Raw genomic sequence first — 13,514 nt, forward strand, 5'->3', positions numbered from 1 at the left:
CAGTAAAAGCTCTAGTGCTCTTTTAGGCAGAAAATCCCAATATATAGGAGGATAAATAATTCCGTTTAATACATCTCACCTCACTAAATAATGCTAGCACACTATTCAGGGAAATGCTGGTGTGAAAATCAACAGAGACATATTAAAATATTAAATGAAATTTGCCTAATATATTTATTCATTTTTACGCTTTCCACATGATTAAATAAAAGTACTTTCAGGGCAAAATCTGTATGACAGTAATACATGGAAGAGGTAATCAAGACACCTATGTCAACACTGTTTCTGCTTTGAGTTGATAGTCAACAGATGTAGTGCAAACACAGAGTTCTTTCAATTTATCCTACGTATGGCAAAAATGAGTTTTTATAGAAGATATTAAGGTGACTATATACTGAGGAAGTAGCAATTTTTTTGCAATGGTTTCTGCAGATTAAAAGGTTGACTTAACTATGCATTGCTGGAGGATCATTATTAAAAAATCAAATATCTACCAAGAAATTACCATAATTTAGACCTGGATTTAGTGAACAGCCCTCCGTTTTAGGTGCAAAGACAAAAATCATCATATTTTCCAGCGTAATACCTGCTAAAATAGCCATGATTTCCAAGATGATTAATATGTGATCTCAGCAGTTTCAACTCATTTTAACAACTGTTGTATGATACTGTTGTACTACAGCTGAACCCAGAACAACTACTAAAATGTTTTTGAAAGGCTTTTTGGATAGGTTTTGGTAAACAACATAAAGAAGAAAATCCCACTTCAGTTTTTCAGACACTTTCAAATTCAATCAGAATCAGGAAACTGCTGCGTTTTATTTCTACATATTCCTTCACTGATAATACTATTCTGCCTTCTTCCTGTGAGTGCATGTGAATTCACACATTCACATCCTATTGCACACAGTCTAAAATTTGGTTTTTTGGTGTGGCTTTTTTCCCAAATTTGGGAAGGAAAGGAGGCTGGGAATTCAGTGCTGGTAAAACCCATTTCCTTCTACACCTGGAGGGTGTTCCAGACCACTGTTCCTCCCTCCAGACTGCTACCTGTCAAAACCCATGAGCAAGGGGAAGGAAGGGGATTTTCAGTTCTCCTGCTGAAAGTCTTCTCTTTGAGTGCAAAAAGTAGCTTGGCCAGGGACTAAAGGCAAGTAAGAAAATCTTTCTAAGTAACATTTGGGGAGGCCAAAGGGGAAGAAGTCCTGATATCACTTCTTACATTAAGGATCACTGCATTAAAAAACCCCATAAAAGAGACTTTGAGGCAAGCAACAGAACTCAAAATAGCAACTTATGATGCAGGCAACAAAATTGTTACTAGTCTGAGAAAAAAGGATCTATCTAAAACTAAAAGAATGCGTTTGCCAGAGAATCAACCATATATCTTGAAACTTCAAAGCACAGCTAGAAATAAATTGACAGGCCAATCATAGATTCTAACAAGTGGCGATAGCCCACCATCATTTATAAGCAGAGTTAGACAGATGTTCTCATAGAAAATAAACCATACTATTGTTTTTTTCAGGAAAATATTGATTTCCATCTTTTTTTTTCTGAAGGAAATCATTAAAATAAAATATCTTTATATGACTAAACCAAATATGTTTGAATATTTCAAAGAAGATATACATAAATTCTGGATTTTAGGCTTGATTCATTTGCCTAAATTTTAACAACATAGGCCTACACAGCAATGGTGCAGCACCTGAAGGTTAAGCAGGATTTGCCATGGCATCTCCATCGGCACTAGACATCTAGATTTAGACAACTGAACCAAGCCTTTTTGTCTTATCCCACTTGAGGATGAAACCAACAATTGAAAAATCTCAAAATACCCTGTAAGATCATCATTCAAAACTTTAACTCAACTATAGAAAATAAGTACTTTCCATCAGTAAGGTGACTGCATTTTGGTATAGTCAGCTGACACCCACACTATCATAATATTAGAGATTAATCATAACCATACTTTTTGAATAAGACACTTGGACAGTAAGGACCAGACTAAATACATAAGCTTATGATAGGAAAATCTCTCTTACTATCATTTTATAAAGATTTTACATGATTACATCTGCATCTACTTGTCTTGGCTGTGATGTTTTTTCTTTCTCCTGAAGAAGTAAACTGCCCTGATTATTTTTAAAGAAATCTTTCTTCTTAATGACTCCAAGTTTAAAACATCTCTTCCAGTAAACGCAACCCTCAAGGGATTTTCTGCAGATTGCAGGGGACATCATTAAAATGTCAATAATTAAACACTGCAGGAATAAGAATTTTGAATTAAAACGGCTTATTGCTGCTTTCTATCTTCAAAGTATTTTAAAACGAATTTCCGATAAATTCAGGGGAGTTGTTCTTTTGATCCTTCATTTTTAAAATGAACGCAGAAGATCCATAAAAACGATTATTTTCTTTTACCCCAAGAAACACATGAATTCCAGGAACAGCTTATTTGTGCTTATTTATTCTGATTGTCAATTTTGAGATGCTTTATATTGTGAAAACTCATAGCTTCATGTAAAAGAGGTTGATGAATATAGGATTCCTCTACCACATTGATTAGATTTATTCACATTAGAAATGCATTGCTTTGTTTGTTGGTCAATATTCATTCTGAAACTTCAGATTTTATTACTTGACGAATTCCACAATCATAGAGTTTTCAAATCCAGGAGTACTGCAAACTCCTAAAACAAATATTTGCTTCAACTTTTGTTATCAGGATCAAATACTGAAGTTATTAGATTATAATTCCATTTTCTTCAAGGTATTGAAAAAGTAAAGTACAGCCTGCTGGCATTTTCAATGTTTTGTTCATTCAATGCCCTCCTTGCGACTTTAAAATAAGACAGAGTGGGACACATTCAACTAGAATTCACTGTCAGCTTCTTGAACCATACCTATTAATACACTTAACTGGCTTATCATGGCTATTCTAAAATATTTCTTCCTATTCGTTTAAATGGAGCATATAGATCTTTGCATATTGGTCACCAATGAGAAGCATTTGAGATACACTAATATAATATGCCAAGAATAAAGAACACTACCTACAGTAAAAAAAACGTATTAGAAATAAAAGGAGATATGGCATCAAAAATGGCAATGTGACTTCTGCTTTTAACAGTGAATGTAAAACATGGGTAAGCATTTTTCATTTCAGTAGCAATCAATTCATAAATACACAGACATGGACCATTAGCATTTGCAAACAAACATAGCCTCTTTTCCAAGAGCTGAGAGCCTCAAGTGCAGTGAATGATGCTTTTCATATTCCAGTTCAATATATCTTTTATATTTATTTTGTATTTGCTTTCAAAATAAATTAGGACTGCAATACTATTAATATTGTTCTCCAAAATATTTTCCATATAAGTGCATGCCCAGTCACACAATCAGATATTTTTGTCTGCTCTTGAAATGGTTCCATAAGTCTCAAAGCTAAAAAAGAAGGTAACAATCCAGTATATATTTTATCAGTACCTGATTGTTCACAAGACTTTTTTAATCATAGAGTCTACAGGAAGTCACAGCAGAGGCCACTTTTTCTTCATATATGTATGGCTGATCAAATACGTATGGCAGTCACTGATACTGTTATTGGAAAGCCTGAATTAAAAATGTCCTCTGTTGCAACCTGCAATCATTAAGGGACAGTCTCCAACAGTGGACAAATCAGTGCAAACCTGATCGTTCTGTTCTTTTCTGGGAATTATAAAAGTACAGCCAGCTGACCTATCCACTGTTTTGTCTCTTCAGTCCTCTCCTGTCTTTAAAATAAAACTGTCTCACATTCTACCAAAGTTAAGATGTATTTCCTGAGCCTCATGTTTCCATGGGATCAGGTGTCTCTGGAAGTTTTCTTATTTAGTCAATAGCAAATTGGGGGGTATACATTCCAGATTACTAACTTTTAGCTCCATGCTAAGGAGAAATGTTTGCTGCTTTGCTGCTCAGTAAGGCTTTCTGCTATGAAGCAAAAGCTTGGCCCTTCACTCTCCAAACAAGAAGAGGCATTACTTTCCCTGGACTTCAAGCCTCAGGCTTTGGTCCCCACCACACAGCAGTATACCGACGGTTCTGCTGCTGCTCAGGGATCAGGAAACTGTCTTAAACATAGTCTCCAGCTCATCTGACAAAAAGCAGGGTGCCATGGCCCTGCTATGCCTCCTGCCTTGGAAGGAACATGTGATGTGTATACATGCCTTGGGGAGCAGGAACTGGGTGACACCAGAGGCACATCAGATAGCACATGAGAACGGCCCAGGATGCTTTCAGCAGAAAATCACTATGGGCTACATTACTACATGGAAGCACACAAAGGGCTTTTCTCTCCTGTCACTTGCTGCAGTATAAACCAGGATGAATCCTGTGGAACATAGTCAATTTAGGCTGACATTAATATGGAACAAATGTCTATATCTAGCCTCTTTATGTATACTGAGAGACAGGCTTTGTTGTTGTAATTACATTTTTTTAAAGATGTAAGTTGCATAAATTTCATCATCATTTCCTCTGTCTATAATGGCTGTAATCTGCAGTTCAAGAAGATTCCTAATTAATATTAATTCCCACCCTGTGCACAGTGTGTTTTGGCAAGTAATTAAGTCTGAAGGGATGGCCAAACACACTGATCTTCAAATTTTGAACAATTTAATTACAGGCTTGTTTTCTGTGTGGAGCTGCATAAGCTATGAGTTTAGTAGAGAGTATCAGTGTCGTCCTGTTACTGAGGCTGTCTCTGGAGCAAACAGCAGAGAGTGCTCAGCAGAATGGAGGGCAGGCTGCTCAGGCCTTCTGCCCAAAGCCATTTGATTTGAATTTTGATTTAAACGAGAGCCAAACTATCAGGTTATGTGAGTGACTGGTTATCTGGAGGCTGCTCTGTCAGGCTGAGTTTGCTGCAAATGCCTTCCTTTGAGAAGCTGGCTAACAACTGAAAGCAGAAAGTAGCCACTCAAAAGCAGGAATACTCTAAATTTTAAATGAGCCCATCAACAAAGAAACTTCCTTTGTCACAAGTTTACAGAGTAATTTTGCATGACTCTGCACATGAGAAATTACCTTTTTTAGTCTTTTAGAAATTCAGCCCTTTGTTAGAGATTTTTAAATTTATTTCTTAGTATTTTTTACTCATTAAGTTAGATTGGCTAATGTTAAGGCCACCTTTAAGAACAAGTTACTGTTCTAGAAAGGAGGGAACCTCTCCTGTCCCAACCTGTCATTCAGTAGATGTTCCTTTGATGCCAGGTAAAGGGATCATCACTGAGAGGGGGAGCTCTACCCACTCTCTTAACACATGTTCTAAAGAAAGTTAATATCAGTAAAATAGCTATGATATATTTCACTCAATTTTTCAGAGACAGAAGAGAATCCAAATTGCTTCTGCCCAGTCAAAGGTGTCAAAACAAACTGATCAAAGTACCAGAAAGAACAAGACTGCTAACTTGTCAATGACTTAAGTGATGGAGAATAATAACACAGGTAAATAGTTAAATGTGTAATGGTAAGTAACAAATGTTATATAAATGATTAAATGTGTTTTCACAGGTGCTTCAGAAAGGCCTTACTTTATACTCTTTACTCATAGCCTAACTGTAATTGTGGTGGATAAGAGCCAAGATTTGCACCTGCTGGAATTGCTTAATATAAACAGTGTGAACCAGAACATCTGACTGGGGTGATCAAGTGTAAAGATCAGGAGAGGAAATAAAAAGGAAGAAAAAAAATCTATGCTGCATCGGTATTTCCTCACAGGATATTCTCTGCACTGTCTAAGCATGTTTGCCTACTTTGCTATGCAAAGTATTAGCTATGCACATAATTTAACCATTGGAAGAATAATTGATCTTGAATAGCAGCAATAAGCATGTGTATCTATCGGATCCACGCTGACACTCCCAGCCCTTACATTTGGCTCTGGTTCACTGCAACATCGTTAAACAACATTATTCCCCAGAGAGTTCAGGCATGCTCTGATGGGGATGCTAGCTCTAGGGGAGCAATGTTAAGAGACAGATATGTCTCAGATGTCCCTCTGCGGTGGACATCAAAATGTGTTTGAATCTCATGTGAATGTGAATTTCTTTCAGAGGAGGACCAGTTGACAAATGTCACAGGTGTTTAGTCTGGTTCTTGTGGTGGTATTTAATGTTTATGCTGGTACACTTCCAGTAAACATCCACACCTACCTAGGGGCCTTTTCGGCCCTGAGTTCTGAATCAGGCATTTATGATCCATAAGTACTGATGTCTGTTCAAGAGTTTGAGTTAAATTTTGTTTCTGTATAGTATAAACAAACTTCTTCGGTATGAATGTTTTGTTTGTACTGCCTATAGTTAATTTGTATGGCTTCTGTGTTTTTATTTTCAAGATGGAAAGATTGTTAGTTAGCTGAATCTTACACAGCTACGGCAAGCAAGTAGAATACAAATAAGGGAATGCTAAATACTGTGCTAAATCAGCTTCCATTTACAATACCTGCTGTAACTTAAATGATCAAAGATTGGTAATAGATACTATAGGTTTCTGATTTATTATGGTCTTCCTACTGCTAATTGATTATTTCGATGAGTTACAACTTTTGGATCTCCTGAACTTTCTGTGAAATTGAAATCAGCATTGCCTTTGCATGACAGATATATAGCAGGCTATGGTACTTGCTGCTACTCCTGCTGTGCATCTTTTGTGAGTTAAATTCTTCTTATTTGGAAAAGCCCATGTTCACCACATTCAGTAGATAAGTTGTTCCTAAAGGAACACTGCAATTTTGACACATTTTACCTAATACTCTTGGAAATTGACATTAGCCTCAATACAAATGTGGAGTATAAGCTACTGCACACTGCAGGTGTTGAAAAAATGGATAAGATCAGAAAAAAAACCCACAGCAGACGAGTCCATATTCCTCAGATGTTTTGTGAAGAGGGGATGAAAGTAGCGGTTTCATCCTTCCCTCCTTTGCTTCCTCTCTTCCTTCCTTGCTTCCTCTCTCCAGCTTTTCCTTGTTTCAACTTTCTTACTGGTAAAAATGAGTAAGAATCAGTTAAATGAATTAAGAATTAATTTTATGACACCTTTTCTGCTTGTAAGATGCTTCTAATGAGCCATTTTCACTGAAAAACTTTGCTGACACTTATTTATTGATACTTACTGATTTGCTATTTCTAAATATAAGGCCCCATTCATCAAAAAACAGAAGGACATGCATAAGTTTAATTACATGCTTGAGTTGAAAACCAAGCTAGACAGTAAAATGTCAAATGCATCTCTTTGACCTGCAGGTGATTCTCCAGTGGATTGCATAAAGTGTACTGAGAGATACTGCTATAGCAGGGAAGTAATGCCTGCTAGAAGCCACTACTCCCAACTTATTCCCAATGTTGGGCTCCTTTCTGAACTGCAAAACTTGTAATACTGGCTGGAAATAGCCTCAAGTCATCAAAGAAGTGAAATATTACAACACAGACAGAGTATCAGAATTCTTGGCAATGATAGAAGTGCATGTGTGAAAATTACTATAATATTAGTATTATACATATTAGTAGTATAAATATCAAGCTGGAACAAATGAATATGATAAGAAAAACAATAATGTTCTTTACACAGCTTTTACTGGTCCTTACTAACAAGGTCCAACGTGACATCAATGATGCATTGACTTGACAGGTACAAATACAGTGTATGTACAGTCAAGGCTCACTTGACAGTAGTGAAAAAGCTTCTTGGTTGAATTGCCCTTTTTGGTGGGAGGACGCTATTCCTTCAAAATTAAATACATGAAGAAATGCTGGATCTTCTCTGACACCATTACTAGAAATCAGGTATCTCTTTTCTCTATGTGATGAAATTCACAGACACTGGGGACATATGAACATCAATTATACATAACCACTACAGAAATGAAAAATATATCAGGTAAATATTGCAAGAAAGATTAATAGCTCTACAAATGACGGATCAACATATAACGAATGATTTTCAATTGTAGCATTCAAATAAGCTTTCAGATGTGGCAAAAACTGTATTTGACATTATACAAAAAGAATGGGAAGCCATTTGTAAATTTTATATTAATACAGCAGAGATTGTTCTTTATTAAAACTAGGAAAGAAGAGTGGATTAGCAATGCCACATGGGATGCTATTACAGAAAAAAGGAAGGATAAGTTAAACCTACTCAATACACTAGGGCCAGGAAAGTAAACAAAGAAAAAAGGAATATACGAATGAAGATAAAGCAGTAAAAACAGCAGCCAAAAAAGAGGGTAAAAGAGGCTCTGTTGATAGACAGGAACTGAAAGCAGAAACGGCAGCACTGAAGGGACACATGAGAAAATTTTATCAAACTCTTTAAAGACCTACTGGAGATTTTAAGCCACAAAAAGGGAAGTGCAGTGAGAAGTAATGACTGGAAATCATGAATGTCAACTTATTCTAGGGGAACAAAAAAACAGAAAGGCAGAACACCTCCCAGACAAACACTGCAAGAAAAAACACTTTCTTTTCCTAGTGAAAGATGCCAGAACTTGATGCCTGTCTTGAAGAAATCAATTCTTCATGAGCTTAAAGTAGCCTCTGAAAGACAGAAGAATGCTAAATTAGCAAATACAACTCAAATCACTATAGTATACATATGAGTAAATGAAAAGGACAACATGATGTTTAGACATTTCCCTAAGGTTTCATGTGAAGCAGAAATAATACAATCTGCTCTTGTTCCCATGCAAAGTCTTCGGTGCAGTCAACTATACTGCTTTGAAGTTGCCACTCTTAGCAGACACAGGAAACATGGCAACATTTGCTCTCATTGATCTTGTGCAGACGCAATCTTCTTCCTACAAAGCACCATAGAACAATGTACAAGATGGTAGATGCCTCTTCTCCTAGACTTCATGAGGTTTGATGATTGATTATCATGGCAATTAATACCAGCCTTTGAAATCCCTCGGATAATCATTTAAAATATTAAGATGTATGCCGTGAAGTAGATGTAGCTGGGAGGTGATGAACCATGGTGACAAAGACTGCATCTTCTTCTCCCCCACCCTCACTAAGATCTGTTGGAATGGATTCTGTTACTTGATCATTACAGTGGAAATGGGTATTTCAATATAAATGAAAAGGGCAGAGATGTAAGTGTTTGCAGCCAAAATCTCCCCTAACTAAATCAGTTGAAAATCTGTCATGAAAAAGCCTCTTACACTTATGCCAAGCAGGCCCCACAACTAATAAATTAGAGGTAGTCAATGCCACAGATGATAAATTGTCTATTTTCTCTATTTAGAAGCTGAAGCTTGTACAAACTTGCAAAACATAATTCAGAATGCAAATAAATGCATGCTTAATATAAGTTCAGAACAATAAACTAAGTACTACCCATACATATTACTGTGCAAAAGTCTTGCATGACTAAAAAAACACTGAAATCAAGAGGAAGAGTCCTCAAATGCAGTGCAGAGTCCTAGAAAAATAATGCACTCGTGTGCAAATGGCATACCTATCAGTACAGGTGTCTGTAAAGGCTATTTAAAGTACTGACTTAATAAATAAGAAATGAAAAAGTTTTAAAATTAGTACAGATAATGGAAACAGTACAAATAGGGAAAAGGAAGAGAGGGGACAGATCTATTTTTCATGACTCTCCAGTAATAGGGAGAATCAAACAAATACTTCTCCAGTAGCTCCAGGTTTGGTTCCAAATGGCTGAATCAATGGCACTCTGCAACACAGTTATGGTTGATGTGATTCTATTACAAAAGCAAAAAAGACTTCCAGAAATAAGCCAGACAGGATATGGCTTACTAAGATTGTTTGACTTCTGTCTCATGGTCTTATCAATAACAATGACACCATTTAGTAAAAGGTTGAAAAAGGGTTACGAATATATTGGAGAAGAAAATTGCATTAGGGAGCTGAACCAATAACTTTCTTCATTCAATTTTAGCTCAAGCATAATGCTAACTTCAACATGGTGATTAAGTTTTAGTTCCACGTCAAGGAAAAAATAATGAATAAACTGGCTTTGGTTTGGTCTTGATATCTTCATTGTCAATGAAACATTCTTTCACATGGAAGAATGAGTTTCAAACAGTCTCATTCCAATCAAAATTTTCTCCTTCACTGGACAGTGTAATAAAAAAATAAAAGCTGAAAAAGATGTTCAAGTCCAAAAGTGTCTTTTTTTTAAAAAAAGGTGCCTTTTGAAAACCATTTAGACTCCCATATTTCTGACGAAATATTTCAAATATTCACAAATAAATAAAAATTCCTGTAGTATTATTTCCCCAAACATTCTTTCCCATTTTATGGAAACTTTTAAATAAATTTTTAGGATTTAAAATGATGTTGTGATTAATTTATTGGGGGGAGGTTAACAAAGAAAGAACTTAACTGGTCCAAATCACATTTTCAAAGAAAAGGTCAGTTGATGCCGACATTTACAAAAGAGTCCAATTATCCTGCGTCAGACGAAAGACGATTGGGTGCTGTCATGAGCACCACAATGGAAGCAGGTTGACACTTATGTTTTTTGAGAATCTGGCTCCTTTTGTGCAAACTAAAAGTTTACCCTGATTTCTTTCAGTAATTTACAGGTTAATGTCCATTCAATGCTATAGAATTTCACAATATTTCCCTTGATAACAATATTTACTTTTTGAAAGACCTGAACTCCCCTCCAAAGTAACTGCCAGTTTCCTTATATTTAGTCTCTTTCTTTCAAAATCCGGAACAGGCTACTTCACTTCTTATCCCATTTTGCTATCACATGGTTTGTACCGCAGCTTATCTATTTAACTACTTACAGAGATTTCAGCTGACCTGTTCTATTTGATCATGGCATCCTGAGCAGATTTATAATGCAAATTGTGTCTCAGAAAGTATATAGCTGTACAGAATGTTTTCTCAGCAGACAGTTTCTAGTACATTTGATAAGACTGCATAATTTTGCCTATTGATGCAAAGCTTAGTTTGAGAGATTAGAGAGAACTTCCAGATGTTAAATAAATCCGGCTGTCCTATAAATCTTTTTGTTTATCCAAGACATATTTTCAAAGTCACAACAGGAGAAGTAAGGACTCCAGTTCCCACCGAAAATCAAATACATTTCCCTTTATTAAAAAAGCTGGCATATTCCCTCTATAAATTATAATGTTGCTCTTCTGTGGAGGGAGGGATTATTAAAAAAAAAAAAGTGCACCGAAGAGCATTTAATAGCATGGTTACAATTGTGATGACTTAAAGATATAAAATATAAGGAGACAGGTTTGTTGGGGGAGGCAGTATTTTCCACTAACTCATCTGGTACATTTGGGAGGGAAAAATAGAAAAGCTTTCAAGCACGCAAGTTTTTCTTCAGATCTTGAACAGAAGAGGCAAAACATGTTTGGAAGTGCAAAGCAGCTAGAACACTTTTTTCTCCTAAATCTGTGTTTGTGCAAGCATGGTACGACGGAACTATTCAAAGCAGATATTCTTATACAACCTAACAGCAGATTTGGGTGTCAGCAAACTTCCACCAACTTCAGTGGCTGCGCTGATGTCAGCTTTGGTAATTGAGAGTTTGGACTTGACTTCTTGAAGCCACAACTGGCCAGTCTTCCAGTGACAGCTTTTGGATTTCCCAAGATTTAAACCCAGGTGAAGGTCGTGCATCTCTTTGGCCAATACAGTCTTCTGGTAGCCCAAACTGAACTAAAGGTCAGTCAAGTTTGAGAATCGAAGTAAAAACCAACAGGAATTAGAGACAACAATCTCTCAAAATAGTTTGCTCCTCCAGGATCTTCTCAGCCTGCTGTGATGGCAGGTTTGTATTGGGATGCTGGATGAGGGAATCCGCACAGCAGTGACAGTATGCAGGTAGATTGGTATAGCACAGTATCTACTGGATTACTTCACGAAGCATGGCCTTGGGTCAGTTTAAGCCAGGTCCAGCTTACTGCCTAGAAGAGCCTCATACGGCCTCTAAACTGCTTTATTTTTTTTAAGGAGAGCCTGTTAGCACCTACCAAGCATTAGCTCAAATGATCACAACCACATTTAATTTATCTGCTGTCATTCACCCTGCTTCTACCTTTGTCAGTAGACTAAGCAGATTTTCATGAGGGTGAATTTTTTGTATCTGTGCCCATGCTCTATACACATGAACTGGGGTGACATACAGCTATTTAAGCAAACTGGATCTCAGTTACACACATAAAAACCCAGAAGTTACTTCCCTGGCTTCAGTGGAGTTAGATACTGACTTGTTTCAGCTTCAGAGTACAACTTTAGTGCTAAAGAAAACACAATAAAACAGAGATTTTTAATTCTTTAAATCCTGGTTGGCATTTCCTCATTAGAAATGCCAAGTAATTGCTCAGACATTTTGCTCATCTCATTCCTTTTGTTATGAAACTTTTGCATTGACTTACTTCGAGCAAAGATAAGTCTTGAAAAGCTTCAACTTTTTTAATTTGAAGCCCCAAATCATTAGCGGAAAGTTTATTTCAAGTTCGAGTTCACACAACTTCAAGACATAGTTGGTCAGTTTGACTTCATAATTATCCTACTAAGGAAGCTGAATATTGTGGGGTTTATATACCCATTTTTGACAGTTACTTCCTGAATCCCAAATGTTCATGTGATTTTTCAGTTTGTATTTACTGTATTTTAAGCCCAGATGGAACCAGTTAGATCATGAATTCCTGCCTTCTGCTTAATGCCAGTCACATAAAAGGTTAGACTTGTCCTCTCAGTTCATAGATACCATTATGAAACTTTCAAATATGAAGAATTGACCACAAATACTAAGAAGCTGCTTCAGTGGTTATTCAGGTTTCATGTTAAAAATGTGCCATTTACTTCCCGTTTGAACTTTACTAACCTCAACATCTATTCATTTAGTCTTCTTGTGGTTTTGCAAGCTTTTTTAAAGAGGTCTGTTTATCAGATTACTTGTATATTTAGGAGGACTTGAGGGGGCATCAGATTTCTATTTCCTTTTGTTATATATGTTACACTTTGGTTGTTCAGATTGTTTGGTTGTTCACTGCTTCTGCATTTCAATCTTATCAGAGCTTGTTACCTGGCAGAGTTTAGTTCCAACATTATGTCCTTTGTCTTCTAGATGCAGTCACAATGTGTTTGTTCACAGAATCGTAGAATGGTTTGTGTTGGAAGAGACCTTAAAGATTGCCTAGATCCAACCTCCCGTGCCATGGGCAGGGACACCTTCCACTAGAGCAGGTTGCTCCAAGCCCCGTCCAACCTGGCCTTGAGCACTGCCAGGGATGGGGCAGCCACAGCTTCTCTGGGCACCCTGTGCCAGCGCCTCACCACCCTCACAGGGAGGAATTTTTTCCTAATATCTAATCTAAATCTTCCCTCTGTCAGTTTAAAGCCATCACTCCTTGTCCTGTCACTACATGCCCATATAAAAAGTTCCTCCCCAGCTTTCTTGTATGCACCTTTAGGTAATGGAAGGCTCCTATAAGATCTCCCCAGAGCCTTCTCTTCTCCAGGCTGAAG

Source organism: Strigops habroptila, chromosome 7 (genome assembly GCF_004027225.2).
Source record: "Strigops habroptila isolate Jane chromosome 7, bStrHab1.2.pri, whole genome shotgun sequence".
NCBI lineage: Eukaryota > Metazoa > Chordata > Aves > Psittaciformes > Psittacidae > Strigops > Strigops habroptila.